Here is a 15659-nt window from a genome sequence, read left to right as displayed (position 1 = left end):
AACGAGCAAAGTTATTTCTCCTCAAAAAAGTGGGATCAACCAGTACATATAATATTCATCCTGCTACATTTAGAAAGTGGCAACAACAGTAAACATGAGTAACTTCACCGTGTGTCTATCCGGTCTTTAAGTGATGACGTGATCAATCCTACTTCTGGGCCCAAACTACTCTGCGTTTAATAAGGCTGTTGTGTTTTTAACATGTTTTAATGCTTTGTAACTTGTTCTATTTAATCTCAACAAGCCCCTTACAAAAAGTAAGCGATCACTGTCGGCCTCTCTCAGTTTTCTAGCGCATCTGTGGCTGTGTACCATTCGTGGTGCGTTGGCTCCCTCTACTGGTATGCGCCTCATTCAAATGTCGCCACACATTTAAAATTGCAGGGTGTCTTTACACTGTCATAGCTCCTAGATAGATTTCTTCAGAGACCTGAAAATCGCTGTGATTATTCACCATAGCCTGCTTTGTCTTACAGTGAAAGAACGATGTCAACGTATAGCATCGTTGGTTACTTTAATTATGTTTGGTTTTTTTTAATCAAATCCTCCAAAACAGGACCATTGTGACACAAAACCTCTCACACACTAACACAAACTCTTTATACAGATACAGAGCTTTACATGTATAAATAAGGCAGACAAAAATGCATAAAACACAAGCTATCCACAGACTGTCGGTGGACGCCATGTCACTTTATTTTGTTTTTATCTTGTTTCTTTTTGGTGTAGCCTCATTAAACAAAATGTTTATAAAAATGACCACTTTTATTATGAATTATTAGGAAATTAATAATTCATTATTAATTATTTATTATGAACACACCTGCCACCCTCAAGTAGAGGTGGCAGAGAAAGTGTCCGTGTGACTGAGTCCTGTCCCAGCTCTGCTTCAAGGTCTGTCGGTCCAGCTTGTTGAGGGCCTGAGAGCAAAGACGGATATCCTGGACCAGCTCTGACAAACTGTCCAGGTCTTGACTCTCACACACGCACACCTCGCCAAGGTAGCTACACTGCTGTCTGTCAGCCCATTTGCAGCCAGGCTGAGGTGGGTCAGAGAGCACTCGTCCTGCAAAAACACAAAAGTCTTAACCTGATTGCACAATTATATCTTTCGACAATAAATGACATTGCATGATTTTTGCATGCACACCTGTGACAGGACTTTGGCGAGGTGTTCCAGTGCCGGGTAATCAGCAGGCCCTCTGCAGACAGCTGACAGGTCCACGTGTGGGAGGCAGTGGAGGGGCAGTCTTTTTAACACCAGCTCAAAGCCGGTGGAGCCTAGGGGATTGAGGGACAGGCACACTGCTTTCAAATGGCCTGTGCCTGAACGTTCAGAAGATGTAAAGTTAGTTGCAGTTTTGCTTATGGGTGGGAGTTCAGTGAAGCTTAAGGCTTCAGTCAGCTGCTTGTTAGAGTCACCTGTGAGCGCGCTGGCTAGCAGCAGTCGATGCTGCTGAAGGAAACGAGCAGTGAGGCCGCAGGCCTGCAGAGACCGCTTGGCTAGCACAGGGCAGCAGGACAGCAGACAGGACAGAGACTCAGACACGCCGTCCCCCAGTGGGTTCATACTGAGGTCCAGCTCCTCCAGGCACTTTGAGTGGAAACGAGCAGAAAAAGCAAATGATCACGAGAGCCAATTCTCTCTGACAGATATCATTGATACGAATCAGGTTAGCTTGTTATTAAGATCTAAGGTAGTTATTAAGACCAGAGGTACTTAAATACAGGTTAGATGGTAAACCTGGAGCTGCCACTATTGGCTAGCTGAGGCCCTTACCGGGAATGCAGGTGCACTCTGTCCCTTTAAAGCATTTACAGCCTTCTCCAGGCCGTCCCCTGTAATGCAGTTGGCAGAAATGTCCAGCAGCTGCAGACGAGGCATGTGAGCGTTGTGGCAATCAGCTCAGGGAGAAGGTCGTCAGACATACGGTTTCCAGAAATTCGCAGCTCCGTGAGGCTGGCCTGAAGTTTTAGGGCACGGAGGAGCGGGCCGAGGGAAGAGGCGGCCAAACCGAGACACTTGGAGTCCTGACACGGAGGAACCCCGGTCCCGAACCTCATAGCCGGGAGACACGCTTGTTCTCATCTACAGGTAGAAAGAGATGGTACTTCATAACAGAATACAAGAATGCACATGTGTCCGTTTTATAATGCATTTCCTCTGTGTTGCTCACCCACTGCTAGACTTTGACAGGCCTTCTTGTATCGCTCAGGGAGAGGAGGGAGATCCCCACACTCTCAGAAATAGGGGTACCAAAGTGTACCAAAAAGGGTACAAATGCTTGTCGCTGGGGGTGTTCCTTTTTGAAGGACATTTTTGTACCTTATGAAGTTGTACCATCTGAAGTACAATCATGTACTTTCCTAAGACATAAATGTACCTTGAAACTATAGTACAGAAATGTTCCCTTGAAAAGGGTACAGTAGGGTACCTATGAGGGTACCCCCCCAGCGACAACCTATTTCGTACCTAAAGAGACAAAAATGTACCCCCAATATTCCAAAATATTTGGTTATTTAACCATTTATTCTCGATAATAGAATCACATCAAAGCATTTAAACAACCACAGGAATACATCCTTGATTACTTTCGTATATTGCCATAGGACATGTCAAGAAAAATACATTCATTTAAAAAAAAAAAAAAGTAAACAATCACATAAAGACATTAAACACCTGAACACAATGGAAAATGTGCTTGCAATCACGTCACACAGAATACCTCAAGGACACAAACAGCCTATCATCTACTAAATACGTGTCTAGAGCTTGAAAGTCTAATTCATTTCCTGGATTGAACAGGATCCAGTCATTGTCAACTGAACTTGGTAAGCATGGAAATGACATTCATAAGTGCAAGGAAGTAACAGTTTCCCACACAATACCCAACAAGTATCAACATTCAAAATATACTTGATTTTAAGGAATATAGGTATGGCTTCAGTGTGTGTATGGCCAACTACAAAAACATCCTCAAGTTCATATTTGACACTGCTGACTAGGGCTGGGCGATATATCGAGTTTTTTAAAAATATCGATATATTTTCATGCGAGATATAAGATGCGACAATATCGTTTATATCGATATAGTCTATGTTACGTTATAATTATACTTGTGGAGCCGCAGGTTTGCCTCTCTTTCGTCCACTTTTGTCTCTACGCTGCGTTACTCGGCCTCGCCTCTCCTTCACTGAACACAACTGCCCCTCCGCCATAGCTTCATCTGCAGGCAATGACAAGATGAAAGCGGAAAATCTCCGTTAGCGAGTTACCGCGGATCGCCCCGTGCGTGGGGCTGGACGGCGTCAACGTGTTAGCGAGCTAACCGCGCTAACCGGGCTGCACGGCCTAAAATCCTTTCATTTTCCCAAAACTCGACAGTGCGCCCTATGTATGAATTCTGGTTGTGCTTACTGACCGCGAACCGATTTTATGTGGTACACAGCGCTCAGCAATCTGTCAAAAAATGTTTTAATATGACTTTGCTAAGCTACGGAGCTGCACCGCTTGATGGATTGTCGGATGATTACGGCTACCGAGGAGGAGCCTCGTGGAGTGATACATACTGTGCTTCAACGTAATATTACCGTACTGTGTGTGTATAAGGACCACAAATGGCACCTGTTCAGAGACGTGGTGCAGCTGTGAAATCTGTCTCTTTGTTATTATGCTCAGCGTCTGTTAGTTTACATTTTGACTGCACAATTGTGAGCTTTTTGTTATGCACAAAAAGAACAGTTTTCTTTTATTTATGGACCATGATTATTTAATAAATGCTGAGAATTTATTTTTGAGTAATTTTTTCATGTACATCTACGCTGTATGTAAATAAAAGTGCCCGTGTGACATCTGGGACACAGTGTGACTAAGAACTCTCTTTTTGTTCTTAACTTATGGCTTTAAAAAAAAAAAATTTTGAGATATATATCTTATATCGCCATCCAGCTAAAAAATATCGAGATATGAATTTTGGGTCATATCGCCCAGCCCTACTGCTGACAGATATAGCAGACACACACTGAAGCACTTTATCCTGAAAATGCACATCTGTAAAACTTTTGTTCATTTCCAGAGCATTCTGTAAGTCACCTGGCACCTGGAGTGAATGTTCAAAGTCAACAAGCAACTTATCTGAAGAAAACTCCCAGCACTGTTTCATTTGATGACGATTGTTAAGAGTTGCAGTGATGTTTACAAAGTTTTTGCATTTACTCGCTAGATTTTTGAAATATTGATGCTTGCTTTCATATCCCATACACCACAAAGGGCGAAGAGGACCATACATCAAAATCAGCCTTGGGTAGTGAATAAGGTAGTGACACTTGGGTGGGGGCATATTTAATAGAGTTGGTTAAGTACCCTGGTGACACTTACTGGCAGGGGTTTGTCTCCCTGGTCTCCTATGTTGACAATGCAGTTCTGAAGAAAGACAAATGTTTTCTTGAAGTATGCAGGGTAGGTCATGTTGAACACGAAGAAGGTGGAGAATGCTGAGAAGTAGGCCTCATCCAGCGAGCGGCACGAGCAAACATCCACTCCTTCAACTGTCACAACACAGCGAAACTGTCTTAAGAGGGCAGTTGTCCAACTCTTATCCTTCATTCGAATGGTTGGGTATGGACTCGTGGGAGTATTCTGCAGAAGAGGAAGAAAAACATTAGTATACAGTATGTTTAAGCAATATGTGCCAAGTGGATTTTCAACAGATTCCTCAAATTACCTTCTTTATTTGCAGCAAAACAAAACTGTCTATTCTGATAACCTGTAAACATGGCCCCTACTCCAAACAAAAAGCTTCTTGACCAATGACTGTCGTGGTAGTGTTTGATAAGCTGCTAAAGTTTGACATAATATTCAAGGGCAAAAGTAATCACCCCTGACAGTGACAGTACCTGTGAAGAAGAATTTCCCTAAGGGGACAATAAAGGTTTATCTATCTATATAAACACCAGACAAAACCCAAGAGCACAGCAGCACTGTGGATTAACAGCAGTGTTTCCCCTACATTAGCTTAGCTGTGATGCTGAACCGCAGCTGAATTCAGCTCCATGCCAACAAAACACCGAGAATGAAACTTGTGGCCAAAGGCTATGCATTGCATCATGCATTTACCTCTCCAAGGATGATGAAATCTTCTATCTTCTCCTTGAAGATGGATGGCAAGAGAAGTACCCCCTTGAAGTCAATTCCTAGGTCATACAGATGCAAATGCACTTCATTAGATTTTGATAGCATGCAAATTCCCATTAACATGCTCTTCACATGACACTATGGTACATCAATTATCTTTGGAAGAGAGAGCAAATGAATTGTCACAAAATTTACTATTTGTATGCGGTCAAATTAGCACCTGTAATGTCTTCAGCCAGTGCATTCTCCCTCCATGTAGACCTTCTTCAGTGGCAAATCCTTGGTCATTTGAAGAACAGCAGTGAAGTTTTTGCTAAAGCGGCGACAGATGTTGTCTTGGCAGGGATGCATTAAATCAACCTCATCACACAACTGGAAATGAAAAGAGCAGAATAGACAAAAGGATGACATTTTACATTGAGGATTTAAACTTTTGACATGTTTAAAGACACAGACTGGAGATAAATGTAAAGTACTTTAACCCTTGATCAAAAAATTCTAAAGCTAATAAACAGATTGATTAATCAGCTAGTACAGAAAATAATAATAATAATCAGATTTAGAGACAAAAAAAAAATCATTAGCTGTTTCCCCAATCATCTTAACAATTCTTGGGTTGCAGACAGTGTCCCTGCGCAGAGCTTACAGCTCTCAGATTCGAAAATCCCAAATCCCACTAAATAGGTGGAATGGTGCAAATGTGTACCTTCCATTGTTTAAAATCCCTTTGAGCGGGAAACAAGTTAGATGCGATAAATTTTGCTTAGAAAACGTTTTTGTTAATAGCTATATTTACATACAAGCATGTTTTGAGAAATTATTGATTTTTTTACATTGTTGTACAAGGTTAGTGACTATTTATTGATAAAGCACTGGAATACGGCGGGAAGACAGACGTTGACGATTCCACCAACAGTCTAAATAGTCCACATTTGTACCTTTCTTTGTTTAAAACTTAGCTAACTGCTAGCATTCACCCATGTTAAAGCTAGCTCTTCGGACTTTTGCTAACTCTACTGTAAAATTACACGTTGTAATTTTTATAACAACACAAAATCACACCCGACTTACCTCTAAACCTTTGCGCCTCGTCGTCTGACACATCAATGCCTTCTTCCATCAACTTTATAAGGAGCTCCTCCATCGATAACCCCCTGAGAGTCATTTTCAGCGTCAACGCTAGTCAGCGCGGAGGCGGAGCACTCATCGCTGCTGGCTTTTCAGCCTTTGGGATTAATGCGCGTTGCGAACTTGATACATGGAAATACAACATTGTGGTATTAATGCGCAGTTGTTTAGAAACCGTTATGCTGTCTTGGCGAACTATATTTGTAACTTACAAAGTGTAGTCACCGTAACATAAACATCTGCTTGACATTTTAACTTCCAAAGAACCTCGGTTTAACTTGATGTTGCAAATTCCATAAAAACCTCCCAATTAATGAACAATTCTAGGATGTAGTAAAAGCGAAAAAGTAAATGGCCAAACATAACAGTAATATGATTTCACGTTTTTGAAGGCTACAACCAAGATTTAAAACATTAAAAATTATAACTGGAACTTAATAAAATGGAAATGGACCAGTTTTTTTTAACATCATTTGGTTGTGCCTGCATGTCATTGTGTGTTTTTTAAAAAATATAATTTAACATAACTTACACAAAGGTAGGTTACAGATATTCTTTGCATCATAGGATAATTTACGTACAGAGGAGAGGACCAACAGATTTGATTATAACATGTAGCTTTTATGAGCACACTCACATCTCATATGAATTTTACAATTAACCAGGCCCATCCAGATTTTCCCATGCTGACCCATTACCACATTCTGCCACTGTCACTGCAGTACAGGTCAAAATGGTACAGATTTGTACTTTAAATTGTACCTTTAAAGGGGCATTTCTGGACTTTTAAAGGCCAGTATTGTACTTTTAAGGGAACATTTTAAAAAAATGTACCTATAGGTACAAAAATGTTCTTCTCTCATACCTCTATTTCTGAGAGTGCACGAGCAAACTTCAGCCAGAACCTGCAATACAAACCCATCAGTTATCCTGCACTGGTGCAGGAAAGTGAAGCCAAGGATTCAATCCCAAAAACTGTGATTCCTTCAGTGTCTTCTGGAAGCTGGCTCCAAAAGCAAGTCAGCATCCAGTCTGGTAATAGAAATGGTTCTAATCTTTACAGTTTCTCAGATTGTAGTTTCTCAGGCAGCTTAACATAATCAGCCCTTCACCTTCTTACCAGAATCATACAGTCTAAAACCTGCACGCCTCATCTGGGTAATGAAAGATGAAGTCATTGTGGAAGGACCTAGAACCTCCATTCCTTCTATCAGTGATTTAAAAAAGACCTCTGTGTCTATGAGAAAGTCTATTTTATGAATTTGGGCCATACTTTGCCTAAGAAAAGGAGTATGCTCACTGGCTGACATGCAAGCTGTCTCACAGTCATAGCCATCCTCTTGTCACTGTGGGTTTTTTTTTTTTTAAATCCAAGATAGCAACGGTGACAACATTTGTCTTAAACACTCGTGATCAGACTTCATCAACCAATCATGGTAGTCTTCAGCATCTTTTAAATTGTCTGTGGTCCAAGTATGGTCACTTCTGGCTCTCCTCAGTGTCACCTCACCTCTTCATTTGTGTGCAGGACGGCCAGTAGCTGGTCCTGCGGGGAGAGCAGAGCGCCTTCTTTCTGCAGAGAGAGACAAGGCAGGAGGCCACATTTCTGGTAACGCTGAGCTGCCTGCTCACACAGCCACGACACAGAGCAGGAGTTGGCCTCACTGGGATGCAGAGCAATGACCGGCGATTAAACAGAAATTAAAAACAAAACAACAACAACAACAAAAAAACACTATACCAATCAGATTGGGATTTATTTTTATATACTGCTCAAACTTAAAAGTTTTCACCGACCTTTGTGGAACTGGGATCAGGAAGACGTCTTCCTGAACCCGGACCCTCATTCTGATTGGTGGAGGAAGTGACGTGGGCATAGGAGCAACCAAAGTTTGAGTTGGAGGCTAGAGTAAACAAAATAAAACATTCAAGCACTGTTAAAACATCTGTATTTAATGTCATCAACTCTTTGTAGAAAGACAAAGCAGAGTCTGTACTAGAGAAATCAGGAGACCTGACGAGGGCAGTATTACGCCTTTTATACCTCCAGCCTACCGTAAAGTCAGTAGAAGAAGAATAGCAGCAATGGCGCCATTGAGAGATCCCATCGCGATCCTGAATTAAGTTTGAAGATGTTGGTTTGGCCGTGTCGGTTGTTGTTGCAATAATGTCTTCAGTTCAGAATCTTAGAGAGTTTATCAAGGAGAGATTAACTTCTGCTGCAGAAGAAATCTTCTCAGAGTTTGAAAAAACGATCGTCCGGTATGAGGAAGAGATCCGTCAGCTAAGACTGCTTGATATCAGACCCGGGATAAAGTCACACAATACAGGTGTGGAGGTGTGAGGGTTGCGGGATCATCGTGTGATTCACGTGGGCATGATCTAAATGCATTGAACTAGTAATACACCACAGTAAAGTGTATGAAGTTATATCTGTGCAGTGTTGAGAAGGTTACTTTTAAAATGTTTTCCACGAAAGATTACAGAATACATGGCCCAAATGGAGTTTGTAACTATTCCATTAAGTTACTCAATGTGAATAACGTATTCTGAATACTTTGGTCCGGATTACTTTATTACTTTATTACTTGCTTGTTACAACTACTTGAATGTACTATTGCTGTGTGAATTATTGCTATAACTGAAGGCTACTAGCCACCGAGCTAACATTGTTAGCTGGCTTTAGCTAAAGTTATTTCATAGACTAAAGACTGTTAGACTTGATTCATAGCATTAACATCCTGCTAGCTACAAACAATCATGTGCAGTTCTGAAAGCAATCTCAAGTAAATTTTTAAATCGTGATGTAAAATGAGTAACAGTAGGGTGGACATTAGGCAAGGCTGCAGTTTTTGCAGCGATCTCGTGTAGAACACAATTTCTGTATCAGTAATAGGTTTTCTTTCTGTTTGCTTTCAGAACTGCACATAATTATTTGCAAGTAGCAGGTTGTAATGCAGCCTTCAGTAATAGTAATGAGTCACACAGCAATAGTACATCGAAGATTCTGAAGTGAGACATAACCTAGATAGCTACATAAACTAATACAAGGTAGTTGTAGTAGGCTTACGTTAGGGCTGTACAATCAATAAAGATGAGGCAGAACCTGGTAGCTCCAAACAGAAGGACCAGTCAAAACAAATTGAGGATGTTATTCCTAAATGAGGGGCTCCCCCTGTTGCATGGACATGGTTTGGTTATGAAAAGTCTGACACGGATCAGAAAACTGTACTATGGAAATTATGCCCAGACTGGTTCCCACCACGGACTCAAACACGACAAACCTCTTCGACCACCTACGCATGAATCATGTGAAAGTTTGTGGAGAGAGTTTATAGATGAGAAGCAAAAAAGAGCCATCAGGTGCTCAAAATAAACCTTAGACTCATACGTTAGAACAGGCTTTTCCCCCACGTGTAATAAATACTCAGAAAGAAAATGGCGGCCGTTACAACATATATCTAAAAATATATAGTGCATTGGTCAAAATACTCGACTCCAGGTACACGACACCCAGCTGAAAACACTTCATGAAAGTCAAGTTGCCCGATATTCACAGAATTTACAGAAAAAGCACTATTTTGTCATATATATCATTATCGGGACGAGAAACGTCTTATATTGGGATATGAGATTTTGGTCATGTCGCACAGCCCTAGCTAATGTTAGTCTTTAAAAAAAGAATGTACTTCCAGATGTTTCTTTCGGGTGGAGTCTTTATAGTTGAGAGCAGCTCGGTTTCTGGGTCCATTGTATAACTGACACCACCAACATTACCAAGACACTTACACTAGAGCTTCTTGTTGCGTGTTTTGTTTGGGTTTCCGGTAATGCGTGAAATCAACAAAATTAGAGAGGGTATAGCCTGACATATGAAACAGGAAAAGACCATCGTGTAATCCATTTATTTAGAAGTAACTGTATTCTAATTATTACCAAATTATCGGTAACTATCGGCAGCACGGTGGTTAGCACTGTTGCCTCACAGCAAGAAAGTCCTGAGTTCAATTCCACCATCAGGCCGGGGTCTTTCTGTGTGGAGTTTGCATGTTCTCCCCGTGTTTGCGTGGGTTCTCTCCGGGTACTCCGGCTTCCTCCCACCGTCCAAAGACATGCAGCTTGTGGGGATAGGTTAATTGGATAATCCAAATTGCCACTAGGTGTGAATGTGAGTGTGAATGGTTGTCTGTCTCTATGTGTTAGCCCTGCGACAGACTGGCGACCTGTCCAGGGTGTACCCCACCTTTCGCCCTATAACAGCTGGGATAGGCTCCAGCGCCCCCCGCGACCCTGAAAAGGATAAGCGAATGGATGGATGGATATCGGAATACAGTTACTCATGTTTTGTATTTTAAATGCATAACGCCGGTACATGTATGCCGTTACTCCCTAACACTGCATCTATGTAAACATACTTACGGCCACTTTGTTAACTACACCCGTTCAACTACTCTTTAATCCAAAATGTAATCAGCCAATCAGATGGCAGCAGTCCATGCATTTCAGCATATAGCGATCAGTGACGGTGATTGAAATCACTTTGATCATGGTGTGGGTGTTGGTGCCACATTGGCTGATCTGAGTATTTCAGAAACTGCTGATCTGTTTAAATTTCCAGCACAAACATCTGCATGATTTACAGAGAGTAGTCCAAAAAAGAGAAAATATGCAGTTCCCTTAAAATGACATTGAGTTCTCTGTACTCGGGTCTCCAGAGTTACCAGCTCTCAACCCAACAGAGCATCTTTGGAATGTAGTGGACCATGAGATTTGCATCATATTTATTAGTAAAATGTTAAAAGATTAGCATTAACAGCATATCTTACCTGCCGTCGTAAAATACTTTAAGCTTTCATGATCATATTCAGATCATGCTGCTGTTCATTTGTTTGTTTATTCACAGAGAGTGATATTATACCCCTTTCGTCAAAAAAAGTGACAGGTTACTTCCGGAGCTCCGGAAGTAATTAAATTATTCATGAGCTCCGGAAGTCCGGAAGTAATTAAATTATTCATGAGCTCCGGAAGTAGGAAGTAATTAAGTAATAAAAATATGATATTCATAAAAATATGATATTCATAAAAATATAATTGATTATTTAGAAAGTTTCTTATATATCAAAATAGCATTCTTTTATTTCTTTAAGCAATTAAATTTTTTTTTTATTTTTTTTTATGCTCAAAAAACGCCATCTGGTGGCGGGTCAGTGTGTGTGCGCGCGCCCGCGCGCGCCTGTGTCTCCGGACTGTGCTCTCTCGGGCTCCGTGCTCATGTGTTTAAAAATGTATTAAACCATATTAAAATTGTTTAGTTAAACTTGTGCTTTTGTAACGTTCAGTATGGCCACAAACACATGCTGCATGCCTTGGGGGAAAACTTTATTTCGATTTATATGCATTTGTAGATTTAGAATAAAACTCATACTCAGAAAAAACTCGCGATCCCCTAACCCTCCTTAGATACATAAGCAGGGAAAACTCCTTAAAAAACCCTCCGCGATTTCTCCAAAACCCTACAATAACTTGTTAGGGTACCCCCTCTATTCCCAAAACCTTATATTCGATAACAGGGGAAATCCTGAAAAAATCCTTAGTCTTTTTTCTCAAATTCAGCGCCCCGCGGCTCCCTTCATGCTCAGCCAAACAAAGCCAAAACTCCTTTTAAAAATTTCTCCGCGATTTCTCCAAAACCCCTAGAATAACTTGTTAGCTACCCCTCTATTCCCAAAAACCTTATATTCGATAACAGGGAAAATCCTTATTCTTTTTTCCTTCAAAAACTTCCCTCTTACTAGCAAGCTCTAAAATTCAACCCACACTCTAAGTTCTACCTCGCTCTTAATCTCCGATCCACAACTTTTTGCAGAGCACAATTTTTTCCTGCTTGTTCGCTCCCCGCTCTGCTCCCTAATGCGCTGCTTACCTCGTTTGAAAATTCCCCCCTTAGACCAACTCCGCCTCACTGCGCCCCGCTGCCAATCACATAACCCTTGCACCGCTCCCTTCGCACCCCGGTTAGCCAATCCGCTCCAGGTCTGATTTTACGATCTCCCGCTGATGTTAAGACTATCTTCGAACCCCCAGAAGACATCTGACTTCAGACGTATCAACAACTGGAACCGCTCAGACTGCTTGCGAGCTCAACAGCCATGAAACCAGGGATCAACAACTACCTTCGCGTGCCCTATGTGCATATCACTCGGTAAGTGTTAATCTTCCTCTCTAACTACATTTTCGCATTTTCCTTTTTACCATTCTGTCAATCCTTTCATCTTCAAAAAAGCCATGCAAATAGGCTCTGTAACACTTGGAATACACTTTTTAAAACATATATAAGCTCCCCTCTAACACTCAGAGCTAAAAAGTGCGTTTGTAAGTTAAACTATAGCAGCGATCATGGCCTCATCAGGTACCTCATTTTTTCTCACTCTTGTTCATATAATGTTTATATTTTTACTGTTTTTTCCCCGTTTGTAAATACTCGATGTTATTTCTTTTCAGACTCTGAGATAAACCTGCTCAACTCCTCTTTTTTTGAGTCTCTCGATCGAATTGGTAGGTTTGGTTCATTCTTGTTCCCCTTCTTAACAGCTAATTGTACAAGAAAAAACAAAACATTTACCCTCTTTTTTCATTTTTATCAAACTTTCTAGATATCTCTGACTTGGACACCTTTATTGGTACGAGTTCCCCGAATTCTTCACCACCAGTGCTTGTGCGATCCACAGGAAAGAATATTCGTCTCTCCACACGGGACAGACAGCATTTGCTCTCTACGCTAGGTCTGGCCCCAGTTCCATTCCCGTCGGAGCTTGTTCTCTCCCGCAACCCTCTGGGAAAAACTTGCGCCTGTCCGCCGGGGACAGGCAAGATTTGCTCTCCGAGCTCACTCCCGATGCTCCGGCCGATCGGAGCCCCAGAAACGCTTCTTATTCTCCGCCATCAGACACACGAAATGCACAGCGCCTGCCTTTGAGACCCAATCACGGTCAGTCTCTCTAGGTTCTCGCTTTTTTCTCATTTCTTTTTTAAAATAAAAACTAACCCTTTTCTATTTAACTTTACTAACTGTTTGTATCTTACCCTCAAATTCTCAGGGCGTCTCAGAAGGAGGAGCAGCAGGACCCGCAGGATCGCAAGGACAACATGCTAAGTTTCATTCTTAGAAAATGGTGATGGCAGATCACATAAACAGTGTTTGGATCATTTAAAAATGAGCATTCGGAAAAAAAAACTTCATTTTGAAAAGGTTTTCAGAAGCTCAGTTTCTTTTTTCACACATGGACAAGAAAAAGTGTTTGTCTCGCAACATGAAATGTTTGCACCTTTATCACATTTTCTGACATCATTTTTTATTGTTTATGGGCTTTGTCTTTACTGAAGTTTCTTCATTTTCTTTGGCATGGCCTCAACAGTGCTTGAGATATTTTTGGGTCTTGACATAAAAGAACTAACTAACTAACCAACTTCATACTGTCTGATATAAAGACAATATACAGAAAAATGTTGGAACTCAGCCCAGATGTGAAACATCTGCTTACATTTTGTTGAATTCACTTGTGTAAATCCACAAATAACAGCAGGTCAGCTGATCACAGCCCATTATTATTGTGAGCTATTAGTATTTTCCCCACGCTGAGCCACTACAACAGATCCTAGTGTTCCCCCACTTGTTAGGATGCCTGGGTCGTTGACCCAGGGGTTTTGAGTTTATTATATTATTTACACTTTCTAGTCTTTGGTTTCTTTGAGTTCTGTCTTATAGTTTATGTCTCTGTCTTCTCTAGCTGCTTTGTCTCCCCTGTCAGCTGTATCCCCTTGTCTAGTTCGCGTCTCTGTGTGTCCTTAGTGGCTATATCCCCGTGTCCAGTCAGTGTTTGTGTCTGCCCTGGTCCCACGTCTCTGTTCCCTCTGTTGCAGTGCGTGCGAGTCTGTGTCTTTGTTCAGTCTGTGTTATGTGTTTCCTGTTTTACTTTGAAAGTCTATGTCTGATGTTAATGTGTCTGGTTTTGCTTCCCCTTGTCTCGTTAGGCCTGATTTGCCCCAGCTGTGTTTCCCTCCTGTTACCCATTCCCTGATTGCTCCCTCTGTGTATTTAAGCCCTGTGTTTCTCTGTGTCCGTGTCGCGATCTACCGTTTATTTTGCTGTGTGTTTTGTCAATCCGCTGGTGTTAGTTTATTTTTGACCTTTTTTCCCCAGTTATGTTATGTTTGAGTTCAGCATTAAAGCTGTTTTGGTTTAAGTTCTGTCTCCGGAGTCTGCACCTTGGGTCCTATTCCTGTCTGCACACAGCCACACCTAACAGAAGATCGCGACCAGAACATGGACCCTGCAGACTCCTTTTTCTCAGAGTTCAGCGGCGAGATGGAGCGGCTGGTGAGCCTGCTCGACCGCATCGCCCAGTCCTCGGATTTAAGGACCATGGCAGTGGGGCTGAGCGCGGTGGAGGCCATCATTCGGCATAATCCCCGGCTTAGCCAGTTTGCTAAGGACACTTTTATTTATTTATTTTTTTATTTATTCATTTTCAGGCACAACAAATACCTATATTGAACATAAAATACACAAAACAAAAAACAAAACTTGCCTGAAAAAGGAGTGGGACGAAGAAAACTTATTAAATCCCACCCCTATACTCACTCATCAACAAAAAAAAACAAACTTCCCGCAGCTACGCCCATCATTGCATACAGACCCATCAACAGCCCCGGGCAGATACAAGCATCTAAGCGGCAGCTCGCAACCAACAATTAGAGCCTTCATAACTGAATACAGAATATATAAATTATAAATTGCATTACCACAGGTAACAGGCAGTAATAACTACAAGTAACAGACACACATACATATACATACATATATATCTACACACACAAGTACATATATGTACATACATACGCACACTTTATTTTTTATTTTTTATTTTGGAATCCATACCAGCAATGGTAAGAGGACAGACATTACAGAGCACACTAAAACCCATCATTGAGTATACTGTGACCAGACCAACTGTTTGTAGAGAAATTTAAATCTATGAATATTTTTGCATTGTTTCAATTGTAAACTCAGACTGTTCCAGATTTTCACACCACATACAGACACACAAAAGCCTTTACGGGTTGTTCGAGTTCTGGGTAATTTGAATTCTCCAAAGCCTCTCACATTATAAACCTTTTCTCGAATTTCAAATCTAGTTTGTAAATTTGCCGGTAAAAGTTTAGTAAAAGCTTTATACAAAATTATGGATGTATTGTAATTAACCAGATCCTGGAATTTAAGTAACTTTGCCTGAAGAAAGAATTTGTGAGTATGATCTAGATAACCAGCCTTGTGAATAATACGCAGTGCTCGTTTCTGTACTGTGACTAATGGATTAGTTGTATTTTTATATGTATT

The 15659-nt window shown here is 41.2% G+C and overlaps 1 pseudogene; it reads right to left on the bottom strand.

Annotated features, from left to right (window-relative positions):
* Positions 1–765: 765 nt before the first annotated feature.
* Positions 766–8230, bottom strand: LOC113013991 (tonsoku-like protein; annotated as a pseudogene).
* Positions 8231–15659: the final 7429 nt, after the last annotated feature.

Source organism: Astatotilapia calliptera, chromosome 20 (assembly GCF_900246225.1).
Source record: "Astatotilapia calliptera chromosome 20, fAstCal1.2, whole genome shotgun sequence".
In the NCBI taxonomy this organism is placed as follows: Eukaryota; Metazoa; Chordata; class Actinopteri; order Cichliformes; family Cichlidae; genus Astatotilapia; species Astatotilapia calliptera.
This window is presented reverse-complemented; position numbering and strand designations above follow the sequence as displayed.